Below are 16675 nucleotides of genomic sequence, written 5' to 3' on the forward strand. Positions count from 1 at the left end.
GTGGGATCTAGTATTTTGTAATTAAGCAGATTCCACCTTCCACTGGGGTTAAAGTAAACTCAGTGACCTTCTACTTACCTGGTTGTCAGGGTCGCTTTGCCTCCAGCCTTTCAGAACCAACAGACTTAAGGGAGGGGACAAAGCCTGAACCCTCTAGAGGCTGCCATCCTGGCAGGGGGTTTGCAGATGGCTCAGGCAGCCCCTTCAGGCTGGAGAACCTCACTCAGGGAGATGGAGAGAGAGCTGGGTTTCAGGCTGGGGCAGGGGTCCTAACCTGTCATGCAGAACCAGGGCTAGTGAGTGATGGTTTCCAGGGGCCAGGAGGAGGAGAGAATGGGGGTGACTGCTTAGTAGGGGGTTTCCTTTAAGGGTGACAAACATATTCTGGAACTAAATCAAGATGGTAGCTGCACAACACAGTGAATGTGCTAAATACCACTGAATTGTTCATTTTAAAATGGTTAACTACGACTTCCCTGGTGGCACAGTGGTTAAGAATCTGCCTGCCATGTGGGGGGAACGAATTGGGAGACTGGGATACCAAATTGTACACTCTAAATATATGCAGTTAATTGTAAAAAATAAACAAATAAAAAGTTAAAAAAAAAAAAGAATCTGCCTGCCAATGCTGGGGACATGGGTTCGATCCCTAGTCCTGAAAGATCCCACGTGGCACGGAGCAACTAAGCCCGTGCGCCACAACTACTGAGCCTGTGCTGTAGAGTCCACGAGCCACAGCTATTGAGCCCATGTGCCACAACTACTGAAGCCCACACACCTAGAGCCTGTGCTCTGCAACAAGAGAAGCCACCACAATGAGAAGCCCATGCACCGCCACAAAGTGTAGGCCATCTCTCCACAACTAGAGAAAGCCCATGTGCAGCAATGAAGACCCAAAACAGCCAATAAATTAATTTAAAAAATAAAATGGTTAACTATATATTGTACATCAACTATATCTCAGTAAAAAATAAAAAAGTTAAAACAGTTAACTATAGGTTATGAGAATTTTACCTGGGTTTAAAAAAAAAAAAAAAGGATGGAAGGAAAACCTGGTCAGGAATGGGGGAAGCTAGTGAGTGGGACCTTTAGTACATTTTTGATATTTCAATGTAGCCACAATAGAGCTGCACAACTGAACCAAAATGTCAGAATCCAGGCAACGGGGTGCTGGAACTCCTTGCGGGCAGCCAATTTATATAAGGGATCCTTTAACGATTGAAAGTAAAAGCAATTAGTATGAAATAATGCCGTTTGGGTATGAATATTTTTATTATTGTACCTTAATTTGTGTTTCTGAGAAAAAAGCGTGGTGTAGTAGAAAAGGTCAGGATTGAGTTCAAGAGACCCGAGTCTGAATCCTGAGCTTAGTTCTCATCAGGCGCAGGACCTGGGGGAAAAGTATTCAGCCTCTTGTGTTTCCCCAGCAGGTAAAATGGGATGACGCTGACACTGACGCCATGGGGTCTACGTGTGGAGCACAGGTAGAATTTCGCCTGGAAGATACTTCATAAATGGCTATTGTTGTGGTATTACTATATGATATACAGCATCTTCCAGAGCACGGGGCCATGGAGAAAAAGAACTAAAGAAGTTCTTGGGGGAACTTTAGAAAGCACTGTCTAGACTCTAGAGTCTCCGAACTGCACAAACCAAAGCACACCTGCAAGAAAGATTTCACACGTGCCCTCGTACAGCGCGTGGCAGGTGGCGGCGATGGGACTGAGGCAGGCGCGGCCTGCTCCACTCCCCCTCCGCCCCTCCCGCGAATCGGTGGACACGCGTGGCTCGTCACTGATCTGTTGCAAAGTGCCAATTATCATTAAGCACAAGAGAGCAAAGTGAAAATACTGCCAACTCCCTGGGATCATGCAGTAAGGGTGGTAGGAGGGGAAACTAGCCCTTGGCACTTTCCTAAGAGCCTAAATCCTAGAGAAAAGCTGGGAGTGATTTGTTCTAGAGCCAGTGCTGTTAAACAGTTACTTACGGGAGAACTGCCGTGCAAACGGGTCAACTTCCTTGTGCAGAAAAACTCAATTACATGGAGGTGCGATCTTGAATCAGTGACATGTTCCGTGAGAAATCAAGTGGCCCTATGTGAGAAGGCACAGAAATGTCTCCCCCATGATCACACTGAAATAAAACCACTCTCTAAATGAGTCGTTCTCAGAGCATAAAACGTCTCTCCACCCTGGTCCACAAGCATAGGTGCCAGCATGTGCACGCACACGTGCACACACACGTGGGCCAAGAGGGTGTCTATGTGAGTTATTTTTTAAATTATGAACGTAATCCACGTTCACTATAGAAAAATCGAGAAAAGTATAAGAAAGCAAAACTCATTCATAACGTCCTGTCCAGGGTCAACCATTCTTTCTTCACAATTTGACGAACTACCTCTGTCTTGTTAAAACGCATTTTAAAACAGTTGCAATCACACTGTGTGCCCAATGTTGAACCTGTTTATTTATTCACTTCTGCGTGAGGATGTCCATCCCACAGAGGTTTACACAATGGACCGAGAGGCCACTGCTGGCCTGAAACCCGCACAGGAGAGAAAGGAAGGAGCGTGCGAGAGAGAAAGCACTGTTTCCCCTTCAGTGCCATTTCCTCCAGGGCAGACCCCATGTCTTGTTCAGTGCTGAGGTCCCAGCCCTTAGAATGGTACCCAAAACTAAATAAATGTGTGCTGAATAATGAATGGATGGGCGAATGGGGGAGAGATACTGATACCTTACCTGACAGGTCCAGCCACTGACACCTGCCCACCTTAGCAATAAGGGAATGGTGGGGACTGTGGTGAAGGGGAGCACATCCTCCGTCCTTAGGCATTCACGTTCCAATCTTTACAACACCCTGTGCTCATTAAAAAAAACCCAGGCATCAATCTGTAGTGGGTAACCTCTCAGAGCAGTGTTCTCAAAGTGCACCCTTGGATAATAGTACCAGCATGACCTGGAAACTGATAAGGGCAAAAAGTCTTCACCCCATTCCAGAACTACCCACTCAGAAACCTGGGGGTGGGGCCCAGCGTCCTGGGGTTTAACAAGCCCTCCAGGTGATTCCAGAGCAGCTCACATTTGAGAGCCATGGACTTAAAGCGGTGGTTCTTGGCCCTGGTGCATAATAGAGTCACCTGGGGAACCTGTTTACCCTCCAATACCTGAGCCCCAGCCCCAAATTCCAACTTCATTGATCTTGGGTGGGGCTCAGACTTCAGAATGTTCTCAGGGTTCTTCAGGTGCTTTTAATGTGTGGCCAGGGCTGAGGAGCCTGAGCTGGATGGCAGACAGGCTGCAGGTGTCCGTTTTATTCCTCTTGGATTCCTGCGCCTTCCCAGCCAGTGTGTTTCCATCACTACTGTGAACATGGTACTGTTATCAACCACGCTGACTTCTTCTATTAAGAAATATTTCATTCATGCAAAGCAGTGTAGCTCTGTCCTGTCTTATATTTGGCCATTGTTATGGCTGTGTCCCCCGCCCCCAAATTCCTATGTTGAAGTCCTAACCCCCAGGACCTCGGAATGTGACTGTGTGTGGCAATAGGGCCTTTAAAGAGGTCCTACAGTTAAAATGAGGCCATTAGGGTGGACCCTAATTCACAATGACTGGTGTGCTTATAAAAAGAGGAGAGTACGACACAGACACATACAGAGGGAAGGCAGCCATCCACAAGCCAAGGAGAGACCTAGATGGAACCAACCCTGCCGATACCTTGACCTTGGACTTCCAGCCTCTAGAACTGTGCGAAAATAAATTTCTGTTGTTTAAGCCACACAGTCCGTGGTATTTTGTTATGTCAGCTCTGGGAAACAAATACAGTCATATTTGCTCAGATTCTCTGAAAACAAAACAAAACAAAACAGATAGAATTGGAGCTCCCTCTATGCCCTCCCCTGTTTCTCTCCTTCCTCCTCCAGGGGTAACTTATGTCCTAACTTTAGTCTTCACCTTTCTTACCAGGAGCCAGAACCATATTATGAATGAGGATTCTGGAGCCAGAATGACTGGGTGGGGAATATTCGTGCTGCCACCCTCTAGCTGTGTGACTTTGGCCCATTAATCACCCTCTCTGGGGCTGAAGGGTCCTCATCTGAAACTGGAAATATGAATAGTATCACCTCTGCCTGTTGTTTGGAGGGTTAAATGAACTACTGTTTACGAAACACCTAGGATAGTATGTGGCACATTGAGTGACATAACACGCTTGTTAAATATACCTACACTTTTACCACATAAACACATACGCACCTATAAAATATGCATGAAATATTGTTTACATGTTTTTAAACTTACATAAATGGTCTCCTTGTACATATCCCTCTGTAACTTGGGTTTTTTGTTTGAGTTCCAGTGACACTTTTTGCGATGGCTCCATGTGGATAAAATCTCTCTTTTCACCCCATTTAAGGGCTATAGTCTCAGCGTGTCTACACTGGTCTCCCCATTCTCTCTGCCTCACCTGGACACCTGCCTCCCTCATGCTGGCCTCTTTCCCAGCTCCCCAGGGATGTTGTCCCCCCCCCCCCGCCCCGCCCCCAGGCCCTGGCTGCCTCTGGGCCGCTCTCCTGCCTTCCTGCTCTAGTTTCATTTTCCATAGGCCAGGATTTCAGAAGCTCAGCACTTCTTACATTTCAAAGGATTTCCATATCCATGGTCACCCGGGATGTCCCCTAACAGCCCTGTGATGAAGATGAGGCAGCACTGTTGCCTTCCCTTTGCACGTGAGGAAACTGAGTCACAGAAGGTTGAGTGACTTGTGGAAGGTCACACAGCGCGTTAGAGACACAGTTCTTTCGGTCTCAGCCCATCTCTCCAGAATCCCAATCCTGTGTTCTTTAACAAGTTTTTGTTGTGAAACTAATTGCATATAATGCTTGTAACAATTTGGAGTTTTATCAGTATCCCCACTTTGCAGATGAGAAAACTGTTTTCCAAAAGCATGGTCCCAGAGCCACCTGCATCAGGATCCCCTGGGGTCCTTGTTAAAAATACAGATTCCTAGGCTTTGCCCCTCCCACATATTCTTGCTCAGTAGGTCTGCGTGGGCCCAGGAACCTGCATTGTCATGGCCATTGCTGAGTGGCTTTAAGGCACAGTCAAGTGTGAGGAACACTGGGGTCTAGAATAAACCTTGCTCAGCACACACCGTGGCAGGCAGCTTCCAAGCATCTGGGCAGGGTCACCGGCAGCTGCCAGCTCTGAGGTGGGCACGTCATCTATGAAGGCCAGGGTGGCAGAGGTTAAAGACTGGTGAAGCTGAGAAAGATGCCCAGGCCAAGGGCAGGGGCAGAGGGGGCGCCTGCCGTGCGCCTAGCGACGTGGGCACCCAGCCCAGAGCCGGCCACACGGATAGGGCCCGGGGGCAGGAGAGCTTGGCACCTGGAGCTGCTCCAGATAGAGTCCCAGATCACAGTCGTTAGGGGTGTGGCTCCTGGGAGGCCAGTGGCTCCAGTCCATTGGCTGTGCCTCGGCTGGGTATCAATAGGAAATATTCATGGAGCGTTTACTACACAGCTCACACCCAACTAAGTGCTTGACGTAAGTGATCTCACTTAGCGGCAGGCACTGTTGTCATCTCCGTTTTTCACATGAAGAATCTGAGGCCCAGGAGTCTAAATGACTCACCCAAGGCCACACAGTAAGCAAACAGACGCCTGCATCCATTCTCTTAACCACAAGGCAACATGCCTTCAAGTCATTATTTTTTATGTTTTTGTGTACCTGGCAGAGTGCCTGGAACTGTCAGAGCTAAATAAGCGAGCTGAATGAACGAATATGAATGAATGAATGAATGAATGAATGAATGAAAATGAATGAATGAAACGAATGTTACAGTCCATTTGTGTAAACTGACTCTAGCATAACCCCTCAAGCTGTACTTAAAGAAAAAGACAGGAATTTTAAAAATAAACTTATATAGTCATTGATCTCTTTTTTTCTTGAAATTGGCTCGGAAAGAATGCTCACGTGCGTGCACACACACACACACACAGTTGGATGCATTCTGACTATTAAGAATCTGACTTGATTTGCTTGAATCGTGAAAGGTTTTAAAGACAGGATCTGGCACTCACTCCTGAAATTCTCTAAGTCTCAGTTTACTCCTCAGGAAAATGGGGATGATCACAGTCCAGCCCATGGGGCCGCGGTGTGGATTCAACGAGATAACACAGCTCAGGGGCTTAGTGCTGCACAGGGCGCACGAGGAGCGCACTGAGGATGTTGGTGGCTGTTGCTCTTTCATTATTGCTATTTGGAGGGAAAAGCGTGCTGCTAAAAATCATTCTTCTGTCACATTCATGCAAAAGGAAAAGCCCCTGAAGGGTTCTAAGAAAGATGATCTGTAGCAATAGCTGTGGGTACATATACAAATGAAGAGGGGGAGACGGCAAATGGCACAGATAATCCTCAAAAGGTGAGTGCCACACGCGTTTGCTCCATTTGCATCTGTCCTTGACACGTGCACATTTTTCCAATATATTGTCATTGCCTTCCATGTCCATTTATGAGTATAAGTTGATCAAGTGACCATCAAACGGTTCCTTGAGCACCAGCTTTGTTGGATGATGGAAGAGGGGGCTGTAAAATTGGCTAATAAACAGTCCTTGCAGTACGCAGGGCTTTCGCGTTTACAGAGGGATTTTACACACATTCTCTTTAACCCTCAAACCCCGTCGCTCGTGATGAGCAGGTACTGTTTCTGCCATCTGACAGAAGAGAAAATGGCAGCCTGAGGGTCAAAGTGATGTGTCTAATGCCATCTATTTATACCAGAAGCTGGACTTGAACCTGGCCTCCAGACCCCACGCCTGTGGTCAGCTCCATTACAAGAACCCACGCTAGAACTCAAAGGCACCCTCGGATACCTCGTAACTGAGTCACTGGGTAACCCTTTAATACGAATAGTAGGGACCACCCATAGGAAGAGGTTTTACCCATAAAAGCAGGTTGGGAGGACTTCTAGACGAGGTAGGGTAATAAGCCCTTACTGGGGGAAAAAAAAGGGAAAAAATACTGATTCAGACACTGGACAATAGGCAGCAAGGACAGTGATTCCTGAGAGAGGATAAAGAGAGTTGTGCCTCCAGCCTCTGTGCCTCTCTTGGGAATCATTTCTATCCTTCAAAGCCTAGCCCTATTGCTACCAGCTCCACCAAGTGCACCCTGATTGTCCCTGCTGGAAGTATGCTCTGTTCTACCCTGAATTTCTATGGCGACGTGTCTCGGTGGCATTTACCACTTTTTGCCTTGTGCTAGGGCTGTCTGAGGACCTAATGGTCAGTAGACCCTGACCTTCCATCATCTGCATCCCAGCTGCAAACACCATGATCTTTACAGAATGGTGTTCACAAAACATTTCTGGAAAGAAGAATGAATGTTTCATCCCGTGCCGTTTACCCTTAAAAGGGGGGAAATTGCCTTCAAAAGAACGAATGAATTTACAATAGCCAAGACATGCAAACAACCTAAATGTCCATCGGCAGATGAATGGATGAAGAAGATGTGGTATACATACGCAATGGAATATTACTCAGCTACAAAAAAGAATGAAGTAATGCCGTTTGCAGCAACATGGATGGACCTAGAGATTATCATACTAAGTGAAGTCAGACAGAGAAAGACAAACACTACGTGATATCACTCACATGTGGGATCTAAAAAATGATACAGAGGAACTTATTTACAAAACAGAAATAGACTTACAGACTTAGAAAACAAACATGGTTACATAAGGGGAAAGAAGGGAGAGGGATAAATTAGGAGTTTGGAATTAACAGATACACACTAATATATGGAGACTAGATAAACAGCAAGGACCTACTGTATAGCACAGGGAACTATATTCAATACCTTGTAATAACCTACAATGGAAAAGAATCTGAAAAAGATTATATATATATATATGTATATATACACACACACATATAACTGAACCACTTTGCTGCACACCTTAAACTAGCACAGCATTGTAAATCAACTCTATGTCAATTTAAAACATAATTTAAAAAAGAGTAGAGATACATTCTTATAGTCATTGTCTCCCTTGATATTTGTGTTTTACAGTTTTAAAAAGTGAATCTTTGGGGCTTCCTAGGTGGCGCAGTGGTTAAGAATCCGCCTGCCAATGCAGAGGTCACGGGCGCGATCCCAGCTCCAGGAAGATCCCACATGCCGCGTAGCAACTAAGCCCGTGAGCCAAAAAAAAAAAAAAAGTGAATCTTTGGATACGCCACCTGATTGGTACCAGGAAGAAGTTTTTCCCCCCTGCAATGGTTGTTCCTGTTTGTGGCAAGAACAGGGTAAGAACAGACATTATCATCTGAGAAATACAGCTCCTAAAAGTCACGTTCTTGGCACACCGAAGGTATGTCGGAAGGACAAGAAAGAGTGAAATGATTCTTTCCAACAATTAACAGTTGGCAAAAATGACACTGTTTTAACCTGAATTCCCTCCTTTCAGGGAAATAGAATCATAAACCTAAAATAATTTTATTTTGGATTGACAAAAGTTCATTTTAAATTTTGCTGTGGAAGGAAAAAGAGAAGGTTCTAAATTACCAAGCGACCCTAGTCACTATCAGATTGTCTTGTTTCATATTCTCCAGGACACTTATTATCAGGTATCATTTATTCTACTTGCTTATTTTCTGTTTCCTCGCACCGAATGGACGCTTCAGGAAAACGGGAATCTTGTCCATCCTTTTCCCCGTGGTATCCTGAGCACCAGAGAAGGGTCTGGCACCCAGCAGGTGCTCTGTAAGTATTTCCTGGAAGAACTCAGAACATAGAAGACCGTCCCCAGCCCCGGGGCTGCTGGCATGTGCATGCAAGGTTGAACAGCTGTGCTTTATGAGAGAATCCCGTGTACTTTCTCTCAACCTCTGGCTGAAACGGCCCGAGCGGCAGGGACCACAGGAGGCAAAAATGAACAAATGGACCCAAGATGAGGTTGAGCACAGTGTGCACAAGGGCAGGGAGGATGCCCTCCTGACTGCAGCTTAGGCCCAGGAAAGAAAAGCAACTTGGTTTTTCATTTCTTTAAAGAAAGAGTTCCAGCTCCATGATAGGAAGAACACCTGTCTGTTCCCGAGGCTCTTCGCTCCGGGAAAGCCCTTTCCTGGCCCCCAGTGCTCAACCCGGCGCATCCTAACCTTGCTTCCAGGTCCACCTGCTCCTCGTACTCTATCGTGTCTTGACATTTGGCCATGTTCGCATCAGATCTTCCCCTTCCTTCTTTCCTCCTTTCCTTTTCTTTGGGAGTGGGCGATGGGGGAGGGGAAGCCCTATGCCAGCATCCATGCCTGTGGCTCCCCAGCTGCCCGTTCCTGAGACAACCACTACCCTGAGTTTGGGGTTAACCATCCCCGTGTATCTATAACCAGTAGCTAGAATTTTGTAGATTTTCTTTAACTTCACATAAATGGTTTCATTTTGTACGAACGCTTCCTTCCGGCAACTTTCTTTTCTACTCCGCAGTTTATTCATGTTGCTACTTGTAGCCCGTGTCTACTCATTCCGTGATTCACAACGCTCGTTACCACCACGTGAAAAACCGTGGAGGCTTTGTCTCTCCCCCTCCCTCTTCCCTACCCTCCCCCAGTTGACTGTGAGCCCCGTGAGAGCCGGGATCATTTTGGGGGCATAAGAACAGTACCTAATACATACCTGAAAAATTTGGCTAATTCTTTCCAAGAATTAATCAACATCAAGTAGTGTTCGCTAGATAAACTTAACACGGTTGCTTAGTTCATTCTTCTGGGAATGACATCTGCATTATTCCAATATTTGGCTCTTTTGAACAGTGCTTTTACAGGGATTTTCTTTTCCATGTCTCCTTGTGAACATGAAAGAAGAATCTCTTTGTACCAGGGTGGAGTGGCTGGGTAGTAGGTAGATATGTGTAACTTCGAATTTATTAAATATTACCACCCACTTTCCAAAGTGGTTATGCCAGGATTTGTCACCACCAGCTTTCTATATCTAATAATATATAATATATATATTACAATATAAAAAAGTGCAAAGTATAGTTCTGACCTCAGGATTATGGTACTCAGATCCTTCCAGAATTTTTCCATGTACGTAACGGAGATCTTTTTCTTTCGACATATGGAGAATGTCCAATGTCTTCCTCCTGGCATTCCATCATCAGGAAGCACCTTACCTTTGTAAATTAGTCGCCTGTTGGTGGCTGTTAGATTATACCCTGAAACATCATATGTTGAGAATGTTTGCACGTTCTGTAGCTGTTTTGTTTGTTTGTAAACATATTTATTGGCTGCATTGGGTCTTTGTTGCTGCACACGGGCTTTCTCTAGTTGCAGCGAGCAGGGTCTACTCTATTGTGGTGTGTGAACTCCTCATTGTGGTGGGGCATGGGCTCTAGGCATGCAGCCTTCAGTAGTTGCAGCACATGGGCTCTAGAGAGCAGGCTCAATAGTTAAGGCTTAGTTGCTCTGTGGCATGTAGGATCTTCCTGGACCAGGGATCGAACCCGTGTCCCCTGCATTGGCAGGCGGATTCTTAACCGCTGTGCCACTTAGGAAGTCCCTGTAGCTCTGTTTTTTGTGGTTACATATTATTTTATTGGGTGGATGGACCATAATTACTCAGCCACGTGTATTTTTTAAATAACAGCATAAATCTTATATTTTTCTTAGGAAAAATTCTCAAGAGTTGGAATTTTGTCAGTGTATTAATATTTTTTGTGCCTCTTATGTATTGGCCAAAAAGATTGTTATCATTTAGACTGCCCCCATCTCAGAAGCTGCTTTATTGACGTACCGAGGGCATTTGTTTTGCTGACTCAACTCCGAGTGTCCACACAGGCGTGTTTGGTGTTGCTTAGCCTGTGTCCCTGGGGTCTGGCACATAGTAGGTGCATAGTCAATGCTTGCTGAAAGACAGGGGGCTCTCGGAGGAGAATGGAGTGCGAGGAAGATGGGCCCTGCCCGCCCGCTGCTGCTCTGTTGGAAACAGGGTGGAGCTCGGCCATCACCAGCGTGGAATCACAAGTGATCTGAGGAAGCAAGCCGCCTGGATGTCGCCTGATCCAGACTCTCCTCTCCAGCGATGTGACTTGGGGAGAGTTGTTTAAGCTCTTCGTGATAGACAGAATAAAGCCCGCTTCCCCCTGCCCCCGGCCCCTGGCATGTCCATGTCCTTATCCCTGGGACCTGTGAATATGTTACCTCCCACGGCCAAAGGGACTTTGCAGGTGTGATTAAATTCAGGATTTTGAGATGGGGAGATTCTCCTGGATTGTCTGAGTGGGTCCAATATCACAATTAATTCTAAAGGGTGGCGAGAGGGTCAAAATCAGCAAAAGGAGATATGATGGCGCACCCACAGGCCCGCCTACACAATCCCTACTTTCCAGGTGAAGCAACTAAAGCGAAGAGAGGAAAAGCCTTGCCCGGGGGCTTCCCGTTGGCTGCAGCCAGCCAAGGACACAACCCAGACTCCCCGCCTCAATTCAGCAGCCCTGGGCAGCCGCGGGGTGGGGGGGTTCCCGTTCTTCTCCTGCCCCTGCTGCCCAGTGGGGCTACCCCTCCACCCTCCTCCCCTAATTGAATGCATGCACAAGCAGGGTTTTATTTGTGATAGTTCAACTGGACTCCATATCGAGAGCAGGGATTAGTTGTGTTTGAATACCCTCTACCAGGCCAGAAGGAAAGGAGGACCACGTCCTGTAATTCTGATGTCTTTCTTCTCTCAGGATAACTTTGGTGGGATGGGGTCCGGGTTTTAGTGGCCCCCTTATTTAAAGATATTATTTGAGGACTCCCCTATGTGCTCATGGCTACAGGGAGAGGGAAAGGAAGACAGAGACGGTGCCTATTAGGAGCTTTATGTCTGGGCAGTGGCCTGAGCCCTAGAACCAGCTGGAGGAGACCACAGGTACTTGTGATGGAGCAGGTCCCTGGCTGGGGCTGGAAGGAGCTGAAGACAGTGAGACAGGATGAAGTCAGAGAGGCCAGGCTAGCACCCAGTGAAGCGCTTCTTTTGGCTTTAAGATCCACACACTGCTTTGGTTTAAAAAAAAAAAAAGTCGAAATATGTGAATGTTATTTTTCAAAGGACAGTCTGTGACCACCCACGTCAGAGTCACCCAGGTGGATCTGCTAAACGTACAAGCCCTGGGCCCCACCCGCTGTACCTGACCCGCTGACTCAGAGTCACGGAGATTGGGGTGTGGGGGTTTGCATTTTGAACACTCAAGTTTGAGACCCATAGTCTAAGTAGAAGGAAAAACAGATGGACGCAGAGATCGGATGGAGGATAACGGGTAGGTTGGCAGCGAGAAGAGGAGCAGCTGCTCTGGGCTTGACTCCCCGAGGACCTCCTGGCCCCACAGGCATCCCGGGCGCAGAGCGCGGGGAACTGGGTGTGCCGGGGCCACAAGAATCCTGCCTGGCAGGGAGGGTTCTCAGAGCAGAGGTGATGTGTTATCATGAAATCAGCACTTCCCAGCCTGACTCATAGAAGGGAGTGACTTTACCGTTAAGGGCCAGAGGAGCAGAGATGAGGAACTTCTAGTTTCATTTTTGCTTGGAAACTCACAGCTCAACCCTAGGCGGTGTGTCCCTGACCTCTGAGCGCACCTGTCTATTAAAGGAAGTCCAGCTTCAGAACCCCCAGATCTGCTCCCCTGGGGTCTGAGATCCTGCTCCCCGCCCCCGGCCACCCTGCAGCAAGTGGGCTGCGGGCATCGTGAGAGCAGCCCGGCCCCAGGACCCAGGGGCAAAAATGCCCAGCTGGGCTCCGCTCTAGGGGGTGGGGTGGCAGCTGCTGCGGGGGAGACTGAGAAACCTCTGTGGGGCCAAAATGCTATTTCCTCCCGAAAGGAGAGCAAAACGACACTTTCTTTTGGTTTCCATTATTGGTAAAGTCCTTCCTGGCCCAAGAAGTTGAGACACATTTGTCTCTGATTTAATAATAATAAAAGCAAAAGTCGTGACATGTAGCCCTTTCGCCCTCCCCACTGTACTAAGAGGTGGCAGGTTCAAGCTTCCTACGCTGAAAGCAGCTTTGAGCAATCAGGAAGGCTCAGGAGGGAGAGGGTGGCAGGAGCTGTGCTGGGCTCTTTGGCATAAACAGCAGGGTGGGGGAGGGGATTACCATTTACACAGCCCCTAATAGACACCAGACCAGATGCAGGTCTTACACTGTATTAAAAAAATATTTATCAAAGTAAAATGTGCACATAGTTAAAACATTATATGGGAGGGCCTATTCCAAAATGTTCCAAGTTGTCGGTTCTCTGTCCATCTCCATTTGTGAGGGCAGCAGTAGTATCCACATTTCATGGAGAAGAAAATTGAGGGTTTGGAGGGGCCGGCTAACTTGCCCACGTTCATTAGGCTATGAGGGAGCCGTGCAGCATCAAACCCGGGGCCAGAGAATCCACTCCCACATCTAGGCTTCCAGAGACCACAGAGACACTTAGTTTAGCCTGAACGACGAGACGGTAATACTGGAGAAAACCCCAAGGCCATCTCACATATTTAGGTGATTTGCCTGGCTTTTGAAGGCTCTGGAGTTTGTGATTCCTGAAAGTTCCATTTTCTTGAGGACAATATCCAGGTTCAAAAGAGTAGAAGGGAAAGACAACACAGACTGGGAGAAAATTTTTGCAAGTCAATATCTGATAAGAGACTTGTATCTAGACTAAATCAAGAACTCCTACAACTCCATAACAAAGACACATGATCCAATCTTAAAATCAGCAAAAGTTCTAAGTGGCCATTTCCACAAAGAAGATATACACAGGGCCAGTCAGCACATGAAAATCAGATCAACACTTTAGTCATCAGGGAAACACAAATTAAAACCACAATGAGATACCATTCCACACCCACCTGGCTGGCCATAATAAAAAGACAGATCATAACAAGTGTTGTTAAGGATGTGGAGAAACTGAAACCCTCATACACTGCTGGTGGGAATGCAAAATGGTGCAGCTACTTTGGAAAACAGTCAGGCAGTTACACATAGAATGACCTGATGACCCAGCAATTCAACGCCTAGGTATACGTACAAGAGACATGAAAACATCCATCTACGCAAAAACTTACAGACAAATGTCCATAGCAGCATTATTCATAACAGTCAAAATAGTGGAAACAACCCAACAGCTCAGCAGTTGATACACAAAAGGACATCCACACAGTGAAATATTACTTGGCAATAAAGAGAGATCCTGCTCTATGCTGCAACATGGATAAACCTCGAAAACATTATGCTGAGTAAAAGAAGCCAGTCACAGAGGACCATCTATGATTCCATTTATATGGAAATTTCCAAAAGAGACAAATCTCTACAGAGACAGGAAGTAAATTAGCGGTTGTCAGGGGTTGGAAGAAAATGGGAATGATTGCTAACAGGTACGAGGTTTCTTTTGGGGGTGAGGAAAATGGTCTAAAAGTGATTGTGATGATGGCTGCACACTTCTGTGAATAAACCACTGGAATGTACACTTAATGAGTGAATTGTATGGTATGTGGATTACACTGCAATATGGCTGTTATAACATTTTTTAAAAAAAGAGTATAGGGAGCTGGGGAGGTAAGGGATAGGCGTTGCTCGCGTGGGGTCAAGCAGGTCGCTGGTCAGAAGGGGCTTACCCTCATCTGCCCTAATTTCACCTCTGCATTTTAGCAGACTTTATTTTTTATAAAATTTTTGTTAAAGTGTAACCAGTGGAGCTGGCTCAATCCCACTTGCAAGAACGGATTGGAACAGACTGTATTCTTCTTTTCCCAACCTGACATTCTGTGACATCATACTGGCAGCTTGGAATCAGCCATGGTAGAAATACTTACACCATGGGAATTGGCAAATGCTACAAATAAGGGCCTTAAAATATATATTTTTGAGAGCTGGGTACACATTTATCAGCGTCACATTGAGGATAACACACACACAGAACAGTGCGCATAACAGAAGCAAACAGCTCAATGAATTTTCACAAACTGAAAAAACCTGTGTGACCAGCACCCAGAATAAGAAAGAATAGTATCTGGGGACTTCCTAGGTGGCGCAGTGATTAAGAATCCACCCGCCAATGCAGGGAACGTGGGTTTGATCTCTGGGCCGGAAGATCCCACATGCCATGGAGCAACTAAGCCCAAGAGCCACAACTACTGAGGCCATGTGCTGCAACTACTGAAGCCCACAGACCTAGAGCCTGGGCTCTGCAACAAGAGAAGCCACTGCAATGAGAAGCCTGTGCATCGCAATGAAGAAGAGCCTCCCGCTCACTGCAACTACAGAAAGCCTGTGTGCAGCAACAAAAACCCAACGCATACAAGAAAAGGAAAAAAGAATAGTATCTGTACCCTGAAGTCCCTCCCCAGCCTCCCTTCCAAGTTTCCCCTTGGGTAACCATGACTGTGACTTGTAACCACACAGATGACCTATTTTCGTAGATTACGTAGAACCAAAGGTGAATTCTCCTGCGTGCGGCTTCTTGTTGAAACCTCATTTGTGACATCCAGCCCTGTTGTGTGTGGTTGGTTCATCCTCATGGTTGTGTACATGTGTAAAGATGCCCCAGTTTCTGTAACCATTCTACTGAGATGGACATTCGGGAAGTTTACAGGTTTTTACGATAATAACAGCCCTGCTATGGACACCCTAGCATGTTCTCTTGCCCGGCACGTGCACAATTTCTACCCTGCAGTCTTGGGTCGCAGGGCACATGCATAGGTCCAGCTGTTGCAGACAGACATTCAGCCAACCTCACTCTGACTCTGCTCCTATTCTCTACCTCCTCTGACTCCCTTCCCCTCCCCTCTCCGTGTGAGCTGCTCACCACCCGCAGCCCCCACATAGGCACGGACCAGACTGGGCCTCGGCTTTAGGCTGGAGAGCGGACCCGGGCCACCAGCACTGGTCTGGAAGGGAAAGCAGGACAGCCTGGGTGCACTCGCAGCTCATCCGCTCTAGCGCTTTCTTACGGTGGCAGAGCCATAAAAGGGGACCCAGACAGGGAAGCAGCCGACTGCTCTCCGGAGGTGGAGCAGGGCAGGGGAGTCCTGGTGGCTGGGTTTCCTAAGTGGTTCCAGCTGAGCAGGGACTAAGCTTGCACATTCAGACAATGTATTCTTGTGCATCTTTGTTCTGCAGCTTAGTGCATCATAGAAAGAGGCCCATTGTCAGGCCTCCTGTTGACGGGGTGGGAGTCAGCGATATGCAGTGAGAGTGGGCGGAGCAGACATGGACCAGAGGCTCCTCCTGGCTCTGACCCTTGGTTTGGGAGGATGTTCCCTTCACCAAACACAACCCCCTTTTTCAACAACAGGCCCTCTTACTTTTGCCAGGAGGTTTCATGTGTTCACTCGTGCAAGGAATACTTGGAGGTCACCAACTGCGTGTCAAACCCTGAGTAGATTTGTGTGATTTCTCACTTGTCTCAAAGTTCTTGTTGGGAGGCCCGAGAGGGACCCGTGCCCCCTGGTGGTACATGGGGACCACCTAGGGATGCTGGCTAAATGCAGATTCCTGGGCCCCTCCTGAGACTGAATCTCCAGGTTCAGGGCCCAGAAATCTGATTTTAATGCCAAAGACAAATCTGCCATCTCTCGTCCTCAAACCTGCTTGGACCTACATAGTCTAAATCCTGTCCGAAGACGTGTGAAGCCGAGCAGGGCTTCTCTCCTGGAGGT

Source organism: Hippopotamus amphibius, chromosome 5, assembly GCF_030028045.1.
Source record: "Hippopotamus amphibius kiboko isolate mHipAmp2 chromosome 5, mHipAmp2.hap2, whole genome shotgun sequence".
Taxonomy (NCBI): Eukaryota; Metazoa; Chordata; class Mammalia; order Artiodactyla; family Hippopotamidae; genus Hippopotamus; species Hippopotamus amphibius.